The 22,424-nt window shown below is 43.0% G+C and overlaps 1 long non-coding RNA gene across 1 annotated transcript; it reads left to right on the plus strand.

The window, feature by feature from the left end:
- The first annotated feature begins 410 nt into the window (after positions 1-410).
- LOC144818509 (uncharacterized) lies at positions 411-22,200 on the plus strand. Its single transcript, XR_013607127.1, has 2 exons — positions 411-767; positions 19,639-22,200. It is a non-coding gene; the product is annotated as an uncharacterized LOC144818509 (long non-coding RNA).
- The last annotated feature ends 224 nt before the right edge of the window (positions 22,201-22,424 follow it).

Genomic DNA, 22,424 nt, shown 5'->3' on the forward strand with positions numbered 1-22,424 from the left:
ACGCGACGTGCAACAACTAGAACGTAAACTCTACAGCCTGGTAAATAAATACGTTTCCTTACTCCTTCCCCAGCCTTCTGCCAACAGTGCATAATTAATTTAATTTAAATAACCAAGTTGTACTATATGCCCGCCAGTCTAATAGTGCATAACCCCTGAAATTAGGCAACGGACAGTAAACTAGAAGATAAATAACAAAATCTACCCGGCGGTCGCATAATATTCAAAATTCAAACGCTTTTCCCAGACTTGTAAAAAAATGTTGTGTTCTGTTGAACTATTCAGACGTTTAAACGATCTTAAACACATTCAAACATGGCCTCCTAATTTGTGTACGACAGAATGCAGTTTCAGGAGTAGTCGTGCTTTGCGTCCTTCTTCCATTTTTATATGATACATGGATTGAAGTCACAGTTCCGCCTTTCGTTCGAACGGCAAAAAATGTTGAAGCTAAGCTGTAGTGCTAGGGCTAGCTTCTAAACCATAATTCGTGTCTCGTTCTCCCGTCGTCGTTATTTACCTCCTCTACTTACTCCTCCCCTCTGACGCCGTGTTTCCGTGTTTGGCGTTGCTATAGAGACAGAGAGAGAGAAGGTTTATACAGACCTTGTGCAAGCTCGTGCCTTTTCATAAGTATGGCTGTCTTCACAAGTTCGACAGACTCAGGAAAGGTGCAGTGAACTCCCTAGATCTACCTAGAACATCTGCGCATCGCAACCAAAATGATTATGGTCAGTAAACGAGCTCTTGGCTGGATTTACTCTCTGGTAAGTCGAGAATGTGTATCCTTTTATGCTGCCACTATTTATTACTTGAAATCAGTGGCGGCTCATGATTGTTCCGAAACATGAGTGGGTGGCTGCAGTCAATATTTGAACATTAATTTGAAAGAACCAAAAACCTAATCGTAGGATTTTTTTGATGCATGCATCACCGGTCGAGATGCATTAAAAACAGTATTGGAACTGTGATGCTGCATGTAGTGGGGGCTGCGTCAAAGTTATGGCCCCCCCCCCCCCCATAATATTCTGCAAGTTTTTTCGGCTTTTACCTTCAGGTAACTCATATAAAATAACCAAAGCTTAAATGAAAAATAAATTAAAGTTACGTTAATCAGTGGTAAATGCACTACCGAGGTGTTTGTGTAACCAGAGCCACAGAATTGAACCCTGTATGGTGCAGTGAAGAAAAGTGGCTAGTGTATTTTTAGTGTTACGGGGTCCCAGCCTGTGACAGAAAGCACTGTGAATATGTTTGTAATTATTTTAAACGTGTATTGCAGACAGTATAAGGTTGGCTAATACAAAATGCACAAAAATGTTTAAGATGAAATGATGCTTCCAAAATATAGAATTTAGTAATCCCCAGGGTGTACGTAATGCATTTTTTTGATAGAACTTTCCCTCAAAAACACACACTTCACAGCTCCGCTGGTAACTCTCTTGCACTACCAGTCAAAAATAATAAATCTGTGTCATCACACCAGGAATCTCCAAGTGATTTAATCAATTGAAGCCAATACCGGCTTCCAAGCACCCTTTTAAATGTGCAGATCGACCAGTTGTGCACATTTACATTACTTTCAGGCATGCTGTCACCCTGGCAGAAAGACATTTGGTTTCACAGCACAGGAGACTCCCTGCCTGATACTTTAGCTGAAGCATTTAAGCTAATGGAAATATTTGTCCCAGGACAGTTGTGTTTTCACAAAAAGTAGGGTAACTGTTTTTCCTCAACTAAAAAAAAAGTATGGGCATGTTGTGACCCTTTGGTCCTGCTCACTTTGACCACTAGAATGCACTCTCTGATAATGTTTTCAGTTAGGTGGTCAACCACTCCTCATTTAGCAAATTTGTCTTGCAATCATGGCTCCTGTCCCGGCACCGTTTGGCGCCATTGGCTCACATTTTGGGTCCATACCTCATTTAACCCTCTCCAAGGACTAGCAACTCTTACTCTTTCAGCTCTTTATAATTGTGAATGTGGCTCCTTTCAGAGGCTAGGAGGGGAGAGCTTCCACACAGGAGGGTTCCTGCATAAAGCAGCTTGAGGTACGCAAGCAGGAGCTGCAGATTCAGCTTTTGCCGATAAGTAGCCCTGAATCTGTTAATAAATACCATGCTTGGGACTTGTCTTTCAGTATGCCTTTAATTCTTCAGGTGGACAAAGGCACATGGAAAGTGTTATTTGCCCAGGATTAAACAGATTGTTGTAAACTACAACTTGCAACAAAGGATATACATTTGCCAACATATTTTATTTTGGTGAATATGCCATGCAGTAGGGCACGTCTTCCCTGTCCCTGGTACTATCCAAGATTTTTTTTAAACCACACAGTTACTAGCAGCTTTTACATTGTGTATACATTCTTTCTGAGAGAAATGCATTCAAAAAGTCATTCCACAAAAGCACACAAATTGGTCAAACGAATGACCAGGATCAACAAGCATTGGCATAGCCAATAGGTCTCGCTTGTGGGACCTTATAAGCACATCTTCCACCTCATTATTTTGCAGCCTAGGCACATGTTCCAATGCCGCCCAGCGAGTGGCGCTGTTTCCTCACATGGGGTAAAGAAAGGGATGCGGTGTAGCACATTATTTACTAGCATGGCCTAACGAGAAAGTGAATCACTGGCCTAAGTCTTTTGATATAAAAAGATGGAACAGTATTTGCTCGAGATAGAAACGTTTTGTTAAGCCTCCGTGCAGTTTGCAAATTAGGTGCTGTAGTCATGCGTCTTTTACTGAGTTCTATGACTGAACATGATCGAATACAATTTACAGCACCTTGGAAAACGGCTCGTGAAGTAAAATCGAATTCAGTTTTTAAACTGTATCATTGCATGCAACGCATTGCCATCTCTGTTCTATCTCATTGAAGCATTTAAAAACAAGCTCCTGGCATTGCTGTGGGGAGGGGGGGAAGAGAAATGCACGGCCGTGAAAGTGGCTCTCGGGGGCGCATTCCTTTGAAGTGTCGGGTCTGATGCAATTATGCGAGGCAGGCTGGTTAGGAAGCAAATGGCAAGGGAGGGAGGCTGAGGCTTTGATGTGGGGAGTCACAAGTGAAGTGAATAATTAGGGGAGGAGAACTGGCAGGCTGATAGGCAGAAGGCTCAGGCAAGCTCGTGCACGAAGGAGCGTGCTGTCACGTGATTCACGTGAACTTAAAGAAAACCGCACGAACGAAACCCTTGGTTTCACGATTTTTTTGAGCACTTGAATTCTCGCTCCCTCAATGCGCTTGCGCACATCGATAGGTCGCGAGACCTAAAAACCATGTCTTTCGATTCTCCATCTCCAACTATTCCAATAGCTCACAACTGCAGTGGCAGTGATTCTAATGTAGGTGCCAACAGACTGCCCTTGCCATGGTAATGTTACTGTGTTTGTGGGCATGCCTACATTACAGTGTCTATTTACAGCATATTCAGGTGAAGTAGTAAAACTGAGATTAGGTGCCAAGCCTTCTAGTCCATGGGTAAAAGATATTGTAGGACAGCTGCCTTTTCCTGTGGTCACCCCAGATTTTTTTGCCTTTTGCTGGACTCTATATTTTTTGCTGGCTTTAGAATTCTGTGCACTTTACCCCTGCTTACCAGTAGTTAAAGGCCTATGCACCCCTTTAAACTGCGTTGAATTGGCTTACTCTTTATTGATATATTTAACTTGTATATAATTCCTAGTACATGGTACAAAATGTACCCAAGGTCCTGGAAGTTAAATGCCACTAGTGGACTGCAGCAGCTATAGTGCCTTCCAGTATAGTGGCAATGCAAACATGGCTTCAGGCTTACCACTGTAGATTGACTGTAACAGGGCAACATATGCCCGGCGACCTGTCAAAATAAACCCTTTTTGAGAGCTAAAGACCTTTTTTTTCTTCATATTAATAAGTCACCGATACATACACCGTGTACCCAGACGGCAGGGCGAATGGTATTTAAAAGTAGGACATGTAGAAATTTGATGTTAACATGTCCTAAAACCCAAAAGCTAATTTCACTGTAGAAAAGCTAGCTTGCCGATGGAGAAACCCTGGTGAGCCATATGAAATAATGATACTGTATTACAGGAATGGAGGCAGCTCGAAAAATAATTAATTAACTTGTTTTAATAATTATTATTCCTGGAGGTTAATTTGCTAGTAATTGGCCTTGAACATGTATTTAATGTCTCCCAGAACCAAATAGGTGGCTGACTCAGACTGGATTTTAGTGCTAGGGGAGGACGATAGGCTTACCATAGTACGCTCCATACAGAGACACTCCTAGTCCTCAGAATCCATGTTTAGTGTGGCAGAGACTCACCATCTTGAAAATGGCCAAAGTGGGTATTTTTGGCCTAGGTCACTTTATCACATTGGCTATAGTGTTCCCAGGAGTCATTTCTTCCCACTAGCTAGTGCCAGGCATAAATGTGGCACCTCAAAGCACCAACATCGTAATACTTTCTGGACCTGCAGAAGATAAGAAGAGGACTGGACCTGCTGTCTGTGACCTGAGAGGAGCCCTGAAGGACTGGACCAGCTTCCTCTTGTATCCAGGAGAAATAAGTGGACTCCAAGGGCCAAAGCACTGAAGTTTAAGTTTAAGCCAGAGGCATACAACAAGCTACAAGAGGCCTTGTCCTGGAAGTACCCTGTTGACTAGTAGCAATTGGATCTGGACTGAACACCATTGTTGGCCTCTGTCTGGCACCCTGTAAGTGTGAAGTGCCTCTTCTGAGGTCCTGGGGGACACTTGAAGTCTTTTCCTGTAGTAGATTGGGACGTAAAGGACTAAATCTGAAGGTGAAATCTTTGACCATGATGAACTTAATGAATGTATCCCACCCCTACTCTAGCGGGTAAGCCTCAAATTGCGCCTAGGTCCTGGTCTACTGCAATCTTTGACTATCATTGGATCTTTGTCCTTTTTGGCGCTATTTCTACTTAAAAATATAAAATTTATATCTCTGGTTCCCCTTATCGGATGTTTGTCATTTTGTTTATTTTATTTTAATCTATGTTTTTAAATTTAGTTTGGGATTTTTATTGTTTGGCATTTTGACTTCATTATTGTTTTAGTCTGCATAATTACTTTACAGATTTCCCTATTTTAAGCCTGTCTGCGCGGAGTCATAGCTACCAGGGGGTTGAACTAGGTTAATTTAGTGACTTTGAGGGTGCATCCTGACAAAAGTTGTGATAGTTCCTTGAAGTGAATAGTCACCCACCCAAATAATAATCCATTTTCTTGCGGATACCTACTGGACCAGGTCTTGTGGCAGTAAGTGGTTACTGGGCACTATACTTAGTAGATATTGAAATGTATCTTTTTTTTTTAAAGCTTAAGAGTATTTCTTTCTATTTGGATACCAGAATTGATCATTTCTAAACTTGTCTCTCAAAAGATTGCCATAGCAAGCAGTCAAAGCTTACTCCAGGAGGTGGCAAAAGTATTAGAACTCAAATACAGTACGAATAGTAATCGCATGCGATGAGCTCAATCTCCCGCTAAGTTATATCTTTTACATTGCCCTGAATACGAAGAGGAGTGTGATTTAGAATTAAATCCCCCAAATATCCTACAAATGCAAGGTGTCTCTGTGTATGCAAAGTGCCCTGGCAAGTGATAAGTGAGTAAATGTTTGGAGCTTATACATTTCCATTTCACAATGAGTTAATATTTACAATGTTTACAATTGCACTACATTTCACACACATTATAATTTTAGGCACAGGTAAATGACATGATTTGGCCTGTAACACAATATATACTGTCCACCAGAACTGGTACTGTAACATAGGTCCCAAAAACAGCAGCTTAGTTTATAAACTACATAGTCTCTCTCTTCCAGCAGTGAGACAACAATGAAATGGAAGGGTATTGTTGAACATTCCTTACAGTGTGGTATTTAACAGTTTTATTTAGCGTAGACCAACATGCACTTTGAAACCATGATGACTATTGTCACAATCACCTCATGTTAAATCACTGAGTATTGTGCTTTAAATCGTTGGCATGAGGAGTAACCAGCAGCTGGTAGATATTTCAGGTAAATAGTAACGAAGCATCCAAATTAAAAACCATTCTTGTTTAAGCTGAATGAAAGGCAAGTAGGACAAGGGTAGAGTCAGTTGCATGTCACATACAGTAAGACAATTGACTCTTCCCAACCCTGCATGCCTTTTAGAGGCAGCCTTCTGTTGTGAAATAGCAAGCCTTTTTCTAGATATTCAGTCCTGCTATACAATCTTCTAAATACAGACTAAAAGTAGTCAACATGAGAGTATGCATTAAATTCCTTCCATACTACTTTGATGCAGTCAACTGGGAAGAGCAAATCAGTATGTGAATATAAGTAACCTAATCGCTGTCGGTAAAACAGATGTTTTGTTTTTGTCAGAAAGGTATAGTTAAGAATTGCTAATTCAGTGCTTTAAGCTGAATACGTAGAAAATCAAGAAAAGCCCACATGAGGTCGCAAATTCAAGTTTCTGTTGAATTTGTAGAAGGGGTGCAGGAGAGAGGATGGGGAGTTACGGGCAGTCGCAGCCAACATGAATCGCGGGGGATTCACGCTGTCACGCATAGTCTCTGCTGCTCTGGAACAGGAAGCAAGCAGCCTCCCTCCCCTAAGGCAATCACAACGCTGCAATGGCAGCGTTGCAGTGTTTTGATTGGTCAGGACGCCGACCAGTCAGGCGCCTATGAGGAGGCCATTTTCTCCATGTAGGCTGTATGCAGCCTACATGGAGAAAAAGCACAGTGCGCATGACTGGTTTGGTCGGCCCCAGAGGGCCGTCCAGTCAGCGCCCTCAGCAGTGGGTAAGCCACTCCTCCCCTACCCTAGAGCAGCCCCGCCCTTTTATGTTTCTGCTTCTTGCACTGCGAGAAAGCAGTGGGGTGATGATCCGCCACCCTAGTGGAGGAGCTGCCCCTAGTAACAAGAGCAGAGGGGACGGGGGAGAGCAAGGGGGCGAGAGAGAATGTAAGGGGCGCGAGAGAAGGGAGGGGGAAGAGTGGATAGAGGCACGGGAAGGAAGGGAAGGGGCAAGAGAGGATGGAAGGGGCGAATGTGGGAAGTGAGGGAGAGCATAGGGAGTGGTAGGTCAAGGGAGAGACAGAGAGAGAGGAAAAGGAGAGGGGCAAGAGTGTGTTGAGTAGGAGAGAAGAGGGGTGAGACTGCAGAGAGGTGCCAGAGAGATCAGTTTGAGTGAGAGAATGCAGAGGAGGGCAAGTTAAAGCAGAGCGAATGAGAAAAGAAAACCATTTATCTAGTACAATGTTTGATATTTAAGAATTACATTACAATGTGTTTTAGGTTTTTCTAAAAGCAGTTAATTATTTACCACCTATTTTGTTTGTTTTTGTAAACAGTTATACAGATTTTTTTCATGCTAGAAGTGAATTCTGAAGGAAAAGGCTGATAGTTCCACTGTGCAGTAGTTGGTTATCTTTTGGTTAATTGTGTCAAATACCATCAGCACTTAGGTGACATATTGCTATATTGTATCTTTCTTCAGTTGCAACCTCAGAGAGGCTGTCAACGTTGGTAAACCCTCGGTGAATTTTGCTAGGTCAATGTGTTTTAATGCTGCCTCTAGCTTGATTTATATTTTACACTGGGCCCAATTCTTACAATAATTTGTAGCTGTAGCCTCAGTTTGTGGAACTTAGTGTTGACATTTCCAAATCCTAACTCAGATGTAGGATTTGCCGAATAGTTTGACCACAAATATTGAAAAAGAGTGCAGTGCTTTTGCACACATGGGTGTGTTGGGGGTGACTGTTCTTCATAGGGGAAACATTTACCATCTGTAGGGAAAAAGTCAAAAATGTAAAATCTGCACTGGTACAGTTGTGCCCTACTTACACCACTGGATTATCCAGAGTAAGTTTAAAGTATTTTTGATGATTTACAAGGAGTGTTCCTTAAAATTTTGAGCCACTCGACAAAGATCAAGTCTTAAAAGTAAATTCACGATGTGTGTGTTTTTTTATTTTTTGTATATCAGTGAGTGATATTTGATGTTATAGTTATCTTGCATTGTAATTCTAAGTATTGGTAAAACAGAAAGTGACCATGCACCCCTATTTTTCTGTGTAGATGTAAATTCTGCTGTCAAGTCAAAAACAAATTTCACCAGGTAAAAACATTTTGCACACCCTCGAAAAATCTGATTCTGTGGTGTTGGTATTTTTTTCTGTGTGGTGTTACTGCATCATATTAGTGCAGCCCTTATAATGAGGGACTGAGTTATTGTAGTATTTGAATGGAATGTGAAGGAGGAAGAGGCCGCATCTCAAACAACTTTGGCACTGAGCAACTGTTTGTTGACCACGTGCTTATTTATGGAATACCGACCTTCTACAGCTATCAGTTTGATAATATATGAGGTGGCTGCAGAGGAAGTACCCGATTTGTAGACTGTACTGTAAGGCATTCCGCCAAATCTTGAATAAGATGAGTCTGGCACATTTGCAGCTGAAGTCCTTCAGCATGAACATCTTTTTCTCCCTTCAAATTGCATGTAGGTTCTGAAGGAAGTGAAAGACTATCCACGAGAAAGTGCAGTGCTTAAAGTGGAACTTATTTTGCCCCTGGTGCTTTCAGAAAATATTCACACGCAATCGTGATGCAACCGCCACTGATGTGGCATTTATACCAGGTTTGGACTTTAATATTCTTCTTTGGAAGTTAATTTGTCAGCTATTACAGAAAGAACCTTCTTAGAATTCTCGCTATTTATTGGGGTCTAGTGTTGCTTCCGAACCAGTTGTATTTGAAAAGAGGGTTCAGGAGGCAAGGAAGAGAAGGAGCACACCACATGCAACCTTTCGTATCTCCTGGAAAGGTGCTGCCACTGCCTCTCTATACATGAACGTAACGTTATTAATATCAATGTCGCTTCATGCAAATACATCTTGGAATGGGGGCATTCCATTTTAAACAGTGAAGAAGTGGCTACAGCACTGTAGATGGAAACCAGGAGTTGCATGTTTGGCCCTACAGTGTCACCTGACCAGGACCACCTACACCATGGGTTATTCACCTTTCCTACCATCACCACTCAGTCTCTCTATCCTTCGTGAAAGTCAGAGTTTGCCTTGTGGTACACAGACTCTTGGCCTGGAAGAAAGCATCATTATGGGCTTATAGTTGAGCACTGATAATTTAAGATGTAGATCTGTTTGGATGCATATTGCCTTGTGAATAACACCTGCCTTCTAATAGTACAGCAATTTGACTTTAACACCACACATCCACAATTGTAACACAATGTTTGTTTTCTCTCAGAGGAGGAGTAAAGATGTGGATAACACCTGGTTTATGGGATTCTATATCTTCGCTGAGATATCCTCTTTGAGCTAGGGAACAGGTTCTGCTGTGTCTCCTTTACCTCTCCCCTCCTTTCATATGCCATGACCCCAAAAAAGTGTTTGTGACCTTGCTAGCTTTCCTTCAGAAGAAAGCTTTTTACCGACAGGCATACACCTCTGGGTTCACGTTTGGATTGGAAGCCACAGAGTGATCTGATTTAGTACTCTCCTAAAATGTTATTCCAGCAAGTTGCACGTTCTCATTGATCAAGAGAACACATTGCGCTATACCTCGTTTTAAATTCCCTGATGTTATTTAGATCAACTGGGAAATGCACTTCCTGATGTTTTGCATTGATGCATTTTTGGTGATAGTCTGTTACTGTGGGACATGCCGCATTTCTGTGAGGTGTTCTTCATCTCTTGCTCTCCCTCTCAAGTCTGACTCACTTGCTTTAAGGTTTCTGTCCCTGTCACTCTCTCTGATTCAGCTTCTTACCACTTCCTACTCTCCGATTCTACTTCTTACCACTTCCTTTATGTCTCCATCTCTGCCCTCTGGTTCTACCCCTCTACAGGTGCTCCTCTGCATTAATGGCTGTTAACCTCTCATTAGTTAAAGAAGTCTCTGGTGTACCTCTTTGAGCAACAACTAGAGCTGCATGACTGTGCTGTTCAATTGTGGGTGCTGGAGGGCCCATTACAAAAAAAGAGGCCTCACCTTATTCGCTGTGCAGTCTGCATAAGTGGTGCTTCAATAGATTTCCTCATTTTACTCTTGATCTTTTATATTTTACTTTAATTTAAAAACACGTTTGAGCATGTTTTCAGATCCGACTTGCCCTTTAAGAATATCCGTCTGAATATGAATATAATGAAGATACCTTTTACCCCACTCTTTTTTCTCCGTCATTCCTCCACAAATAATTCACCAGTTTAGCTTTCTTTGTTGTCTGGGTGCGGATTATCGAGAGAGTACTTCTTCAAGACCTGCCCCTTACCATTTGCTCTTATTTTGTGCACGTTATATGTTTTACACAAGTGTTCAGGGTTGACATAGAATTTTTGAGCTAATCTACTTTGCCTTCTCTTTTTGACACACCAATGGTTGCGTTATGCCTAATTGGCAGGAGGTCTACTCCCCGTGCCAATCTCGGCATTCAAAGATAGTCTTGTGTCAGAGATTGTTTTCAAGATATATGCTGCCGATATTGCAGGTGTGGTTTAATCTGTGTTGTCACCAGGGATGTTTTCCACAGTGTTACCCCACCTCTTTCTAGATTGAGCGTACTTAACCAGTTTTTAAAGGTTTGTTTATTTACTAGCTTGCCTTTCTCCAATTTTGACAGGCCTTGCTTGGGAATAGGAGACTCAGTTTGTTATATTGCATTTATGCAAATCTTTCAGTTATCGCCTGGATTCCACTGACCTACCTGCATATGCACAGTTTGAGGTTGGATATTGTATTAGCCGCCCGTTTACAATAACAGTACGCTGTATTGTGTGGCTAGGTATTGTTTGTTTCAAAGTATATGCTGCAGCCCCCACATATTTGCTATTTTGACATGTGGTGACTGATTTCATTATCTGTGGGCCAAAGCATTTTTGTGGTAAGGTGTTCACTCCTAGAATCATTAATGGTCTACCTTAGTCTTCACTCAATGTCTTGCAGCAGAGTGAGTGTCAAATTGTCATGTATGGGCCTTCCCTCTTACCATGTCTCATGGTGTGAAGGGAAGGCAAGGACATCACTCGTAACTCTCAACTCTGTGTCAGAGTCCTGAACAATGTCATGAGAACTGCAGTTGGCCATATTTCCAGTAATACTGACTGAAGTGGGCATGTAAAACAGCTTCTCTTAGGCAGACATTAACCCTTTCCATTGGATGCCAAACTACTGGGTCCATGTACCCCATTTGGCTGAATTCCCACAGCTTCTGGACTTTTGGAATAATTCATTGAGCCTCCTTCAAGGGTGGTGCTTTTCCACTTCCACAGTCCCATCTCCTGCAAACATACCAGTTATAGCCATCAGTGTGAGCCCAGCCGTCATATTAGGCAAGACGCAGCTGGTGTACAATAAAAGCACTTGAAAAATGTGCACACCTTTTTCGTAATCCGCTATTGCTCACCTGACGCACATTTCACTTAGACTGCTCCTAATTTGCAGCCTAGCGTATCTTGTAATTGTTTGGTTATGTGACCGTTCTCAGTCGCATTCCTCTTGCTCCTCTTATGCTTGGGCCCTGTTCCTTTCTGCCAACTTCATAACTCGTTAAAGAAAAATGTGCCTGTGTCTCGCATTTTTTGAAAGCTGAATGTCTTTGCTAAATAGCCAAACCCATTGATTTCAGTTTGAACCGGTGTATTAATTTTCACCTTTATATTATCACTATTTTTTATTCTTGCCTTGCCCCCTTGGGCCTAACTCCTCTTTTTTCTGAACTTCATAACTCAGCACAAAGTTTTCAGCACAGAGTGTTTATAAGTAAGCCACAAAGTGAAGGGCATCCTGTGGCATTTACGGATGGGTCGTGGCATGAGGAAGCAACCACTAGGAGTCATTCATGCACATAATTAATTCGTCCACTCAGTCGCTCCTGCACTCATCAACTCACGTAAACATTCATCCAGCCACTCATCAATTTAACACTGCACCCAGGCATTTACCCATTCATCCATCTTGACACTCGCCAATCCGTCCATGCCCTCAGCCACCCTTGACTCAGTCCCTTGGTCATTTACCAATCAAATAAACTATGTGCACACACAAATTCGCCAACTGGTGAAGAAGCACTTTCTCTCATAAAATGCCAAACCTATCAACTTTGCCAATGCTTATTTGTTGTATTGTGTCCTATTAAGAATAGGCAATTCTGCACATTGTTTTTTTTTTAACTTCTTTTTAATAAACAAAAAGGCAACATTTCCATTCACAATTCGATGAGGTAAATCACATTACATAGTCATAGTCATACTTGTCACCGTTATACAATACAGTGTTCATCGCACAGGCGATCGCTTTGGCGTTACAGGATCTTCAAAAGAGCAACCAGGGGGGACACATATATTACCATGGTAGCTATTCCATTTGCTCCATATGTCAATCCATTTTTTGGGGCATCCTCTAGCAACATACAGTTTTTCCCCGTAGCATACACCAGTCCATATCTGCTTTCCACTCCTCAACTTTGGGTGGCGTCCCCGCCCCCCACAATCTAGACAGGTTCCTTTTACCTACCATCAGCCCCGGCGTAACCCATATTCGGTCTTTCCTACCTAAATCTTTGGGTTCCCAGACATTCAAAAGACATCTCTTAGCCTCAATTCCTACCACAAGTCAGAGGAACTCTCCGAAACAGTCATGTACCCCCTTCCAATATTACTGGATATACCCACAGGATATGTATACACGTGCTCTCCTGACCACATTGCCTTCTGCACATGCCCTGGTCCACCCTGCCCATACTGACAAGCCGAGTCCCTGTGATGTAAATTCTATGGAGGATCTTCAGTTGGACCAGATGCAGCCTGGAGGAGATTGCTATTTCCCGTCGGGAGGCTACTGCCTCTTGCCACTCCTCATCGTCAAGCTCCAACCCATCGAGGCTTCTGGGGGGATACTCCCTTCTGCAATTGCGATGTTAGTGCATGTCTCGCCTGTAAATACCTAAAGTATTCTGTGCTTGCCAGGTCGTAATCTTGTTGCAGGGTGGCGAATGAGATCATTTCTCCCTTTTGCCATAGGTCTCCTATTTTCTTGATCCCAATCAGGTCCAACTTATCAAACCCCTTCGATCTTCCACAAAGGAGTAGCCATCATGAGCTTCTGTTCCCACCCCAGGCTCCTGTTAACTGCGTGCCATACGTGCACTGAATGGCTGATCGGTCCTGTTAGAGAATATTTCTTGGGCTTAGAGTGGAGGGCCATGTTGCAGTTACCGCCGGTAATAACCATTTGTCCATCTTGTAACCTGGGTCGTCCCACTGTCGGTACAGACACTGATTTTTGGCTGCCAGGTGGGCCGCCCAATAGTATTTTCTAATGTTCGGTGGCCCTATCCCCCTGTCATACCAACTCAAGACTAATTTTGGAAGAGCTATGCGAGGGCGACCATCCCAAAGCAGTTCCCTCTGTAGACTTTCCACCTCTTCAAAATATTTCGGTGGGACCGGACTTGGGAAATTTTGGAGCGCATATAGAAAACATGGCAGAGACATCATTTTAAATAATGCAGCCCTCCCCAATAATGAGAGTGGGAGAGCCTTCCAATTGACCACGTCTTGCTTTAGTCTCTGCGGCAGGGGAAGTAGATTTTAATCGTAGCTATCTTTGGGATTGACTTTGATAAAAATTCCCAAATATTGGAAGCCCTCTTTCGCTTCTTGCATGGGACACCCTCTCGGTAGGGGAGGTGGCTCGCCAATGAGGACATACATTAGGGATTTGCTCCAGTTGATTGTGTACCCAGAGTATTTCCTGAAGTTGGTGAATATATTAAGTACTCTGTGGAGTGATGACTTGGGGGATGCAAGATAAAGCAGTATGTCATCTGCATAAAGAGAAATGCGGTCCTCCCATGTATCAGCCCACTTTAGTCCCCAGATTACTGGGTCTCCACGAATCCATGCCGCCAATGGCTCCAGGGTAAGACCAAAAAGCACGGGAGACAGCAGATAACCCTGTTGATTCCCTCGGGAGCATTCAAATGCTCCCGATTTCTTATTGTTAATGACCACTTGCGCTAAGGTTTCTGCATACAAAAGGAGCACCCACCAGATAAAATTGGGCCCGAATCCCATCTTGGCCAAGACTGCAAACAAATACGGCCACTCTGTGGTGTCGAAGGCTATCGCGGCATCAAGCAACACCACGATTGCTGCTTCTTGGATCGTGCCCTGGTGCCCCAATACACTATGCAGTCTCCTCAAGTTTAGTGCAGTGTTTCGGTAAAGCATGAAGCCCAAATGGTCAGGGTGCACTAGTTTGCCTATCACTTAGGCCAGACGTCCGGCTAGTAGTTTTGCAAGTATCTTGGGCTCGGCATTTAATAGAAAGATGGTGCCTATAGGAAGAGCATGTGCTTCTGGGCTGGCCCATTTTGTGTATAGTGAGCAATCTAGCCACCCTTTGATCTTGGGGGAGCAGCCCCGATTCATGGCTTTTTTTAAACATGGCTCGCAGGTATGGGGCAATTAAATCTGGCTTCAGCTTGTAAAGCTTGATCGGTAGCCCGTTGGGGCCCAGAGCCTTACAGGACTGGAGGCTTCTAATTGCTTGGGCAACTTCGTCATTAGTAAAGTTGCTTTCTAACAGGTCTCTTTCATCTACAGCCAGGAAGGGGAGCCTTATGTCCCTGATCAGAGCTTGCGAGTCCTCTTCTGTAAAGGAAGAGCTTGCTCAATAGATAGAGCGATAGTGATCCGCAAACTCGTTAGCCATCTCTTGTGGGTCTGTTATAACTTCGCCTGATCCTTTCAGTAGTTCCGGAACCGGTCTGCTTGCCAGTTCTTTTTTTTTTTTTTTATCCAGCCATGCCAGTAACTTTCCGGTCTTGTCTCCCAGGTCATATAGCCTACCCTCTTTGTCTCTGCCCACTGACTTGGCCATGTCAGTTGCAATGGATTTATATTCATCTTGTTCAAGCTTCAGAGCATGAAGTCTATCTTGTGCCTGGCCCCTCGTTGTCCTCCTCCATGAAGAGGACTTCATCTACTAAGTGAGTTAGTTCTTTTGACTTTTCTTTCCGCACTCCTGCTGTAAGCGAGATTGCTTGGCCCCTCACTACAGTTTTAAAGACTTCCCATAGGATTTGGGATGAACAAATGTATTCCCTATTTCTTATAAAGTAATTTTCGATTGCTGTTACCACCTTGTCTTTTACCACTGGGTTCCGGAAGTACCACAGGTTAATAGACACTATTCTTCCCACTGTTTTCTCACCCATGACCACTTCTGCCCACAGTGGGGAGTGATCAGATACACCTCGAGCGAGGTGTCTGATTTCCCTAATGTTCCCTGGTTGGGACGCCGGAGTGAGAAGGTAGTCTATACGAGGTAAGCTATTGTGAGCCCTGCAATGGAAAGTGTGTTCGATGCGTCCTAGGTGGTACACTCTCCATGTGTCCACAAGGCCCAAGGCGTGCAGGAAGTCTGGGAGCCATCTATGCGAGGGGCTTGTGGTACGGGGGGACAACGGTCGAGGGAGGCAGATACCATGGAATTAAAACCTCCACCCATGACCAGGTAGCTTTCGGGAAACGACAACATGATTTTACCTAGGCCCCGGAAGCATTGGCCCAGCAACCCTGGCGGGATATACACTGATGCCAACGTGAGTGTCTTTCCCTCCCACTGTGCAGAAATTGCTGCATATCTACCCATCCCGTCAGTCAAAGTGTGTTGTATTGACAGCGGAAAGGAATTTTTTAATAGGATGCCCACTCCCATGGAGCCCGTGATAAAACCGGAGTGAGCCACCAATCGGTAGCCCTATCTGCTCATGGCCTTGCAGGAGTTACCTACTAAGTGCGTCTCTTGGAGAAGCACCACCTCGGGGGCAATTCTGCACATTGTTGTGGATATATGAATGGTAAGTTCTCATGGAAGTTAGGCTAAAGAGATAACACTATCAGCTACTTTTTTAATGTTGCTAGTGTGCAAGTGTTCCTTTTGGAATTACTGCAGTCTTGTTTTCCTATCATGTAGTGGCTATATGTGTATGTTTAATGTTAACTAGACTTATATAGCTCACAGCTGCCTCAGCAAAGAGGCGTCCCGGCGCTGACAGCGGAGGAGCATAGAGGCTAAGAAACTGGGCGTCCCGGCGCTGAAAGTAGTGAGCATAGAAAAGGGCGAGTAGGCCGCGGGGAAAAGGGATGTCTTAATGGCTTTTTGAAAAGCCATCAAGCTATCCAGACTGCGAATCTGAAAGGGCAGGGAGTTTCACAATTTGGCTGATAAACAACCGAAAGACCGTCCCCCAGTACGGAGACGGCTCACTCGAGGGACCACAACCAAGTGTTGCCCCAGAGAGCGCAGCTGGCGCCTAGGAACATAAGGTACCAGCAAGTTGGCCAAACGCCCGGGAGACACAAGCTTCAGAATTTTAAAGGACAAGCAGAGAGCCTTAAATTCAATCAGCTTGGCCATAGGCAACCAGTGTAACCGCCGGATAGCGGCAGCTGTTGAGCAGCTTCACGGGAGCCCCAGCATGGTTCTGGCTGCTGCATTTTGACCTCGCTGCAAGCGCACTACCTCTGCCTAGTTACCCCTAGGAGGAGCGAACTGGCGTAATCCAGTCTAGATAAGATGGCTGCTTGAACAATCAACTGACGGGTGGGTGGATCAGAAAACCCCAGCAGGGGCCTATGTCCCCGAAGGAGGTCGAAGAAAGGGCCGGCCACTTTCTTGGTGTTATCCTGGAAGCTAAGAGTAGAATCCATCCATACCCCTAGGTTCTTTACCACCGTCTTAGGGGTGGGTGCACTACCAAGGGTGATGGACCACCATTGCCTACTCCATAGTCCCCTATCTCTCCCCACCAGCAACACCTCAGATTTATTGGCGTTAAGCTGGAGGCAGTTGGTGGTCATCCACTCCACGACTGCCGCCAGGCCGCTCCTAAAATTGGAGGCGTCCCACGTGGAGTCGTCTGAGAGGGCCACCACCAACTGCGTGTCATCAGCATATGAGACCATGGTCCGGCCTTTATCCCTAGCCACCCTAGCAAGAGGTTGAACGTACAGATTAAATAGTACAGGACTCAGAGCAGAGCCCTGAGGCACACCCAGCCCGATGGACTGGACACGGGAGAGAAAAGGGGGCAGTCACTTGGAATGTTCTCCCTGACAGGAAAGATCTAAACTATTCTAAAGCTAGGCCAACGACACCAGCCTCCTCCAGACGATGTAAAAGAATCTTGTGGGAGACAATGTCAAATGCGGCACTGAGATCAAGCAGTATCAGTGCCGCAGTGTGCCCTGCATCGAGAATGGTCCGCAGATGTTCAGTCACAGCCAAGAGAGCAGTCTCCGTACTGTGGCCATGGCGGAAGCCATTCTGGGAGGGATCCAAGGTGCCATTAATATTCAAGAACCCCGTTAAGATGTTATTCGCGGGAGCCTCAGTGATCTTGGCTACCCATAACTTCCAAAGAGTGAATAGGAGGAGGTTCGGGAGGAGCAATGGGAGACTAAGGCACCAGAGGGAAAGACCTATAGATTGTTTCCACTTTATTAACAAAGAAAGTGGCACGGTCCTCACAATGTTGCTCAGACATAATCACAGCGGTAGTAGAGTTTTTTCTAACTCTGAGATTCTTAAGTATTTTGAAAATACACTTAGCCGGGTTGCAGCTTAACTTGATTTAACATTACTCCCTATGTTAAAACGCTTGGAAAACAATATAGGATGGAATATATATATATATTTACATTCAAACAATATAGGATGGAATATATATATATATTTTTACATTCTACTTTATCTCATTTCGTTATTCTAGTATTTTACATTCATAATTGAATGTTTTGTTATTACATTATTTACAGATGATGATCAATTGTGAAAATGTGCAACTCTGAAATGTAATTCTTCCATATTTGTATTTCTGACCCATTGCTTATTACAGTTTGCCACGTGGTGGCGCTGTTTATCTAATTTAGGAATGAGTAACAAAATAGTTGTTCATTAATTACATATAAATTAAAAAATGCTAATACTGCCTCCAAAGCCATTCTTATAGCTTTGGGAGCCTGGAATAGGTTCAATTACCACATTTGTGGTGGTTGGTAATTGTGTTGGTAGTGTAATTGACAGTACTGGCAGGGGCAATGGGTGGTGCAAACTGCAGTGGCCTCCTGAGGAGGGTTGTGGTGCTTATTTGTTTAAAATAAAAAATGAGCATTCATTCTGACCGTGATCTGTCCAGCACTTGAAAATAACAGTGCTTGGTTTTTGAGGGTCAAAACATTCATCATAAAGTTAAAAATCCACTTCCTGAAGGGAAGTCCAGGGAAATGGTAATTCTTGTGAAATATGACATTACAGGATGCTCTTTAAAAATGGTAGACCCAGCCTTGCACATGCTTTCTAGGAAAAATAATGCCCCAAATCTAGGTAAAATATAAGCAGTTCCATCTATTTAATCTAACCATGTCTTGCTATGCTGATTTGATGCTGCCTGATCAGGCACCATGATGTGGGTAAAAGAAGTCTAGATGTAGCCAGGTAGTAAGTTACACCAAGGTGGTTTATTAAATCCAGTTACAAATGATGTAGATGGTAAGTATGATGTTAAATAGCCCCACCAGGAGCAGCCTCCCTGCTGCTCAGCCTGCACACACCAACTGACACTCAGCACATCACCAGGCCCCCAAGCATTCCATGACATCACCACACATTGCAACACTCATCCTGGCTGAGCAGTAGGGAAGAAGTAACTAATGGAAAGGAGAGGCGACAATCAACTCACAACACACCACAGCAACAGATCCCACCCACAGTGTTACTTATGTTTTACCCCAAAATCGACATGAAAATACAAAAAGTAGCATTCAGGTTTCACCTTGATGAAGGTTAATGCTGTAACTTTTACAATCTTAGAAAAGTGTTGTGCTTAGAGCATATATTACTTAAATCAAGCGATGAGAGGAATTAAACAGACGAGTGCTAATGGAAACGGTGTAATGTTTTTGCAGGCTTACATTTTGTTACCAAGGTCCACTGAAGAATATATCTGATGAGTATAACATTGATGGGGTTGTGCTAACAGCCATCAGGCAAGAGACATCTATTAAGATCGGAAAACGCTTCGGGGGTGGGTGTTTGGGGTGTTACACCCCCCTGAAAAATGTATTCTGTCGTAAATGGTTGGGTGCCGGTGCTTTCAGTCTGGCATGATGAAGAGTGTTGCATTTCACCTGGGATTTTTACATGCCTACATTGACTAAAACACACTCTCTCTCTTTTCTCTGTTTCGAAGACCATAAAATGTTGAATAGTTTGAAAAATGTGTCTTAACTGCCCCTAACTACCTGCCCACCTCTTTTTCCACTGCCCCTTAAACCCCCTCCCCCCCATCCTGCTTCTCATATAATGTGTTAACAAGATATCCCAGCGTGACTGTTGGGAAATCTGATGCTCACTCTCCCCATTCCCCAATCTTATTGACCAAGCTAGGCCCCTGATTCTGCATAACATAAAGAAGTGGCTTGGAAGTTAACATTTACAGCTGGGAGCATTGTGTTACATAATACTGCGATTTGATAAAGCAAGGTGTATGCATGATTTTTAAAAAGTGTTTTGTTTTCTTTATCGTTTACAGATTCTCTCTGCTGTTGTGCTACTTTCGTGGGGATATGTCATTTATGCAACCAGGCTTGCAGCTTCATGGCAGCTTCAGGCGAAATTCCCAAACCAGAAGCTCGGTACTTAAGGAAACTTCACAGAAAGCTCATCTGGATTTTCAAAGCTCTCCTCATTTAAACTGTTTTTATGGCCAGGATCCATTGACTGCTTTTGGATACTTTTTATGAGACTCACCCTTCATATTCAATGTTTTAACTGCTCTGTTTGTAAGGGCGGCACAGTTCTTTTCAGAAGACCATGGGCTGGTCTCTTCTCGCAGACTAAAGGCCGAGTAAACCTTATCCTGGGATTTATTCTGCAAGACTTTGAGCACACCAGAGAGATGTCTGCACCGAAGAACGCTTGATGGGTTTTAGCAGCAGGAAGGTGGCATTTTTGCTGAAAATGCATGTCACACTTTCACTCCTTTGAAATTTAGGAATAGCAAATTTACAGTATTGTACACTTGGAATTTTAAAAACGATAAACTACATACAGTACGACGCTCTCTTCTGCAAAGTTCCCTAAAAACAACAATGAGCCTTTAAATCAGAACATTATTAATCAAAAGCAAATAAAATGTACAAATATTCCATGAATATCCAACTCGGTACGTGAATGACTCCCACTAAACGTGCCTAATTGTCCGTAACTAAGTATAAGAAAGACATACAAACTGTTAGGAAGATGTAGCCTCCCTCGGTTATTACCAAGTAGAAAACAAAGAAGTCACAACATGTACAGAATTACTTAAGACTGTTTAATACGAAATGGCACCACAAACATTAAAACTATTTTGCTAGATTTAGAAATGTCACTGATGAAAGTAATTCAAAGGCATACACGCCAATATAACGAATTTGGGCGGAAGAGTCCCGAATTTCGAAGCAAAAAAATGGCTTTACTTTGACTGTCTCACCCCTCAAATTGTCTCTGCTTCAATTGAATTCAATGGGGGAAATGCGTTCTCTCGATTATTCTTTTAAAATCTCTTATGTTCCTATTCTGAAATGCTGGCATATATGTAAACGCCATTTCCATACATAAAAATGTGATTGCAGTGTGCTTTTCACATATTAAGTAATCCGATTGAAACAACATTAAGAACTGTACACCACAACTATTGCAATATTGCATACTTTTTGTATGGTGTTGCTCTTGTATGTGTCCCTGTTGATTAAGTATTTTATGAAGCGATTGCAGGAACCAGAATACCGAGACTGATCCAGAAAAGAGCATTGAGAAAATGGAGGATTTATAAACCAATGAATGAAGTCCGTGTGTAAAGAAAAACAATTGGAAAATCGAATAGTGTTTAGAACTGGTCTGTTTTTTAGGACACTTACTATGTAAATAAAAATATGTATTTTTGTAAAAGAAAAAGAATACTTGAAAAATGTATAGTTCCTTGTTTTCTATTAAATCATATTACATATCTTCACTTTTCTATAAAGTCAAATTGAATGACATGTAATTGACAGGATGAAGTTCTGGACCCGGTGAAGGTAAGTATAGTTAAATCTCAATCATAAGTGTTAAGGTTCTGTGCCTCTATCAGAGACATCTCATATTTCAGTAATTAATAAACAAAACGGTTTTTAACATCTACCAAATGATGCATGCTAACACAAACAAACCGTGGCCACAGTTGTTAGGGATAGACTGTACAAGATTCAATTAAAGAATTTATGTAACACTGGTGACATAATTTTCAGCAGAAAAAACTCAACCAAGTGAATTGCCCAGATCGTCTTTTCCTGTACAAACAAGATATGCATGAATTAGCCCAACTCGAAAAAAAGGTCGAAAGAACCAAATCAAGTTGACCAATGGTACACTAAGTATGTCACCAAAATAAAGAAAAAGTTGAAGAATCTGGAATAGGTACGCAAAGCTCCTGTCACAACATAGATTAGTCCAGTTACAAGACCTGCAGGAGAGGTTATTGCCGTAGAGAAAAGAGGGCAAGACATCTGCTCTATTTAGAATATTTGTCTATCCCCCAGAATGGGTTCAAATGAGACCGCTAGCAATTGGGATTAGTTAGACTTATTGCAACCATCCGCCATCTCCTTTAGTGTGACTGATCTAACACCCTAAGTGACCAACAGTTTGCCCCGACATGGGTCTCTTGCTCACTGTGCCACTGGAGCTAAGTTATACCCAAACGAACAGCCCGAATCAAGGTGACGCCAGTCTTGGTTTGCTTGTGTTCTGGCTCAGAGAGTACCTAGCGTGGCAGTTCGGGCTGGACTTTTCCTACTGGAGCACAGTGAAGACTGATTTACATATGGCTGGCTCTATTCTGGGCTGGGATGTTGGGCAGAAGACTGATAGGTTGGAATGTTACCCCTAGCAATTGCCAGTGGTTAGACTTATTGCAAGCATCTTCTCATCACCTTTTGTGTGTTTGATATTCTGCAGGTTAATCAACTTAGGTTTTGAAAAGTGTTCCTTGTGAAACCTCACATTAATGTGAAAACTTCTTATCATTTCTGGAATCAAAAGTAAAGAAAATTAAAGGCACCATGTTACTACACATTTCGATTTTCTGTACATTACTGCTCTGAGCCTCAACTGCTGATCTGTCATACCTGCTGTCTTTGCTTTTTACTTGCTGCTGCAGCCTGCTTACTGTTCCAAGCAATCTGACAATTGCTGACCTGTGCAGAGGAGGTTGTGGATGGTGTTGCCTGTGTGTTTAGATGAGTAATTTTTACATGCTCCATGACAATTGGCACAAGATCGGAGTTACCTGTAACC

Source organism: Lissotriton helveticus, chromosome 2_1 (assembly GCF_964261635.1).
Source record: "Lissotriton helveticus chromosome 2_1, aLisHel1.1, whole genome shotgun sequence".
Classification (NCBI taxonomy): Eukaryota; Metazoa; Chordata; class Amphibia; order Caudata; family Salamandridae; genus Lissotriton; species Lissotriton helveticus.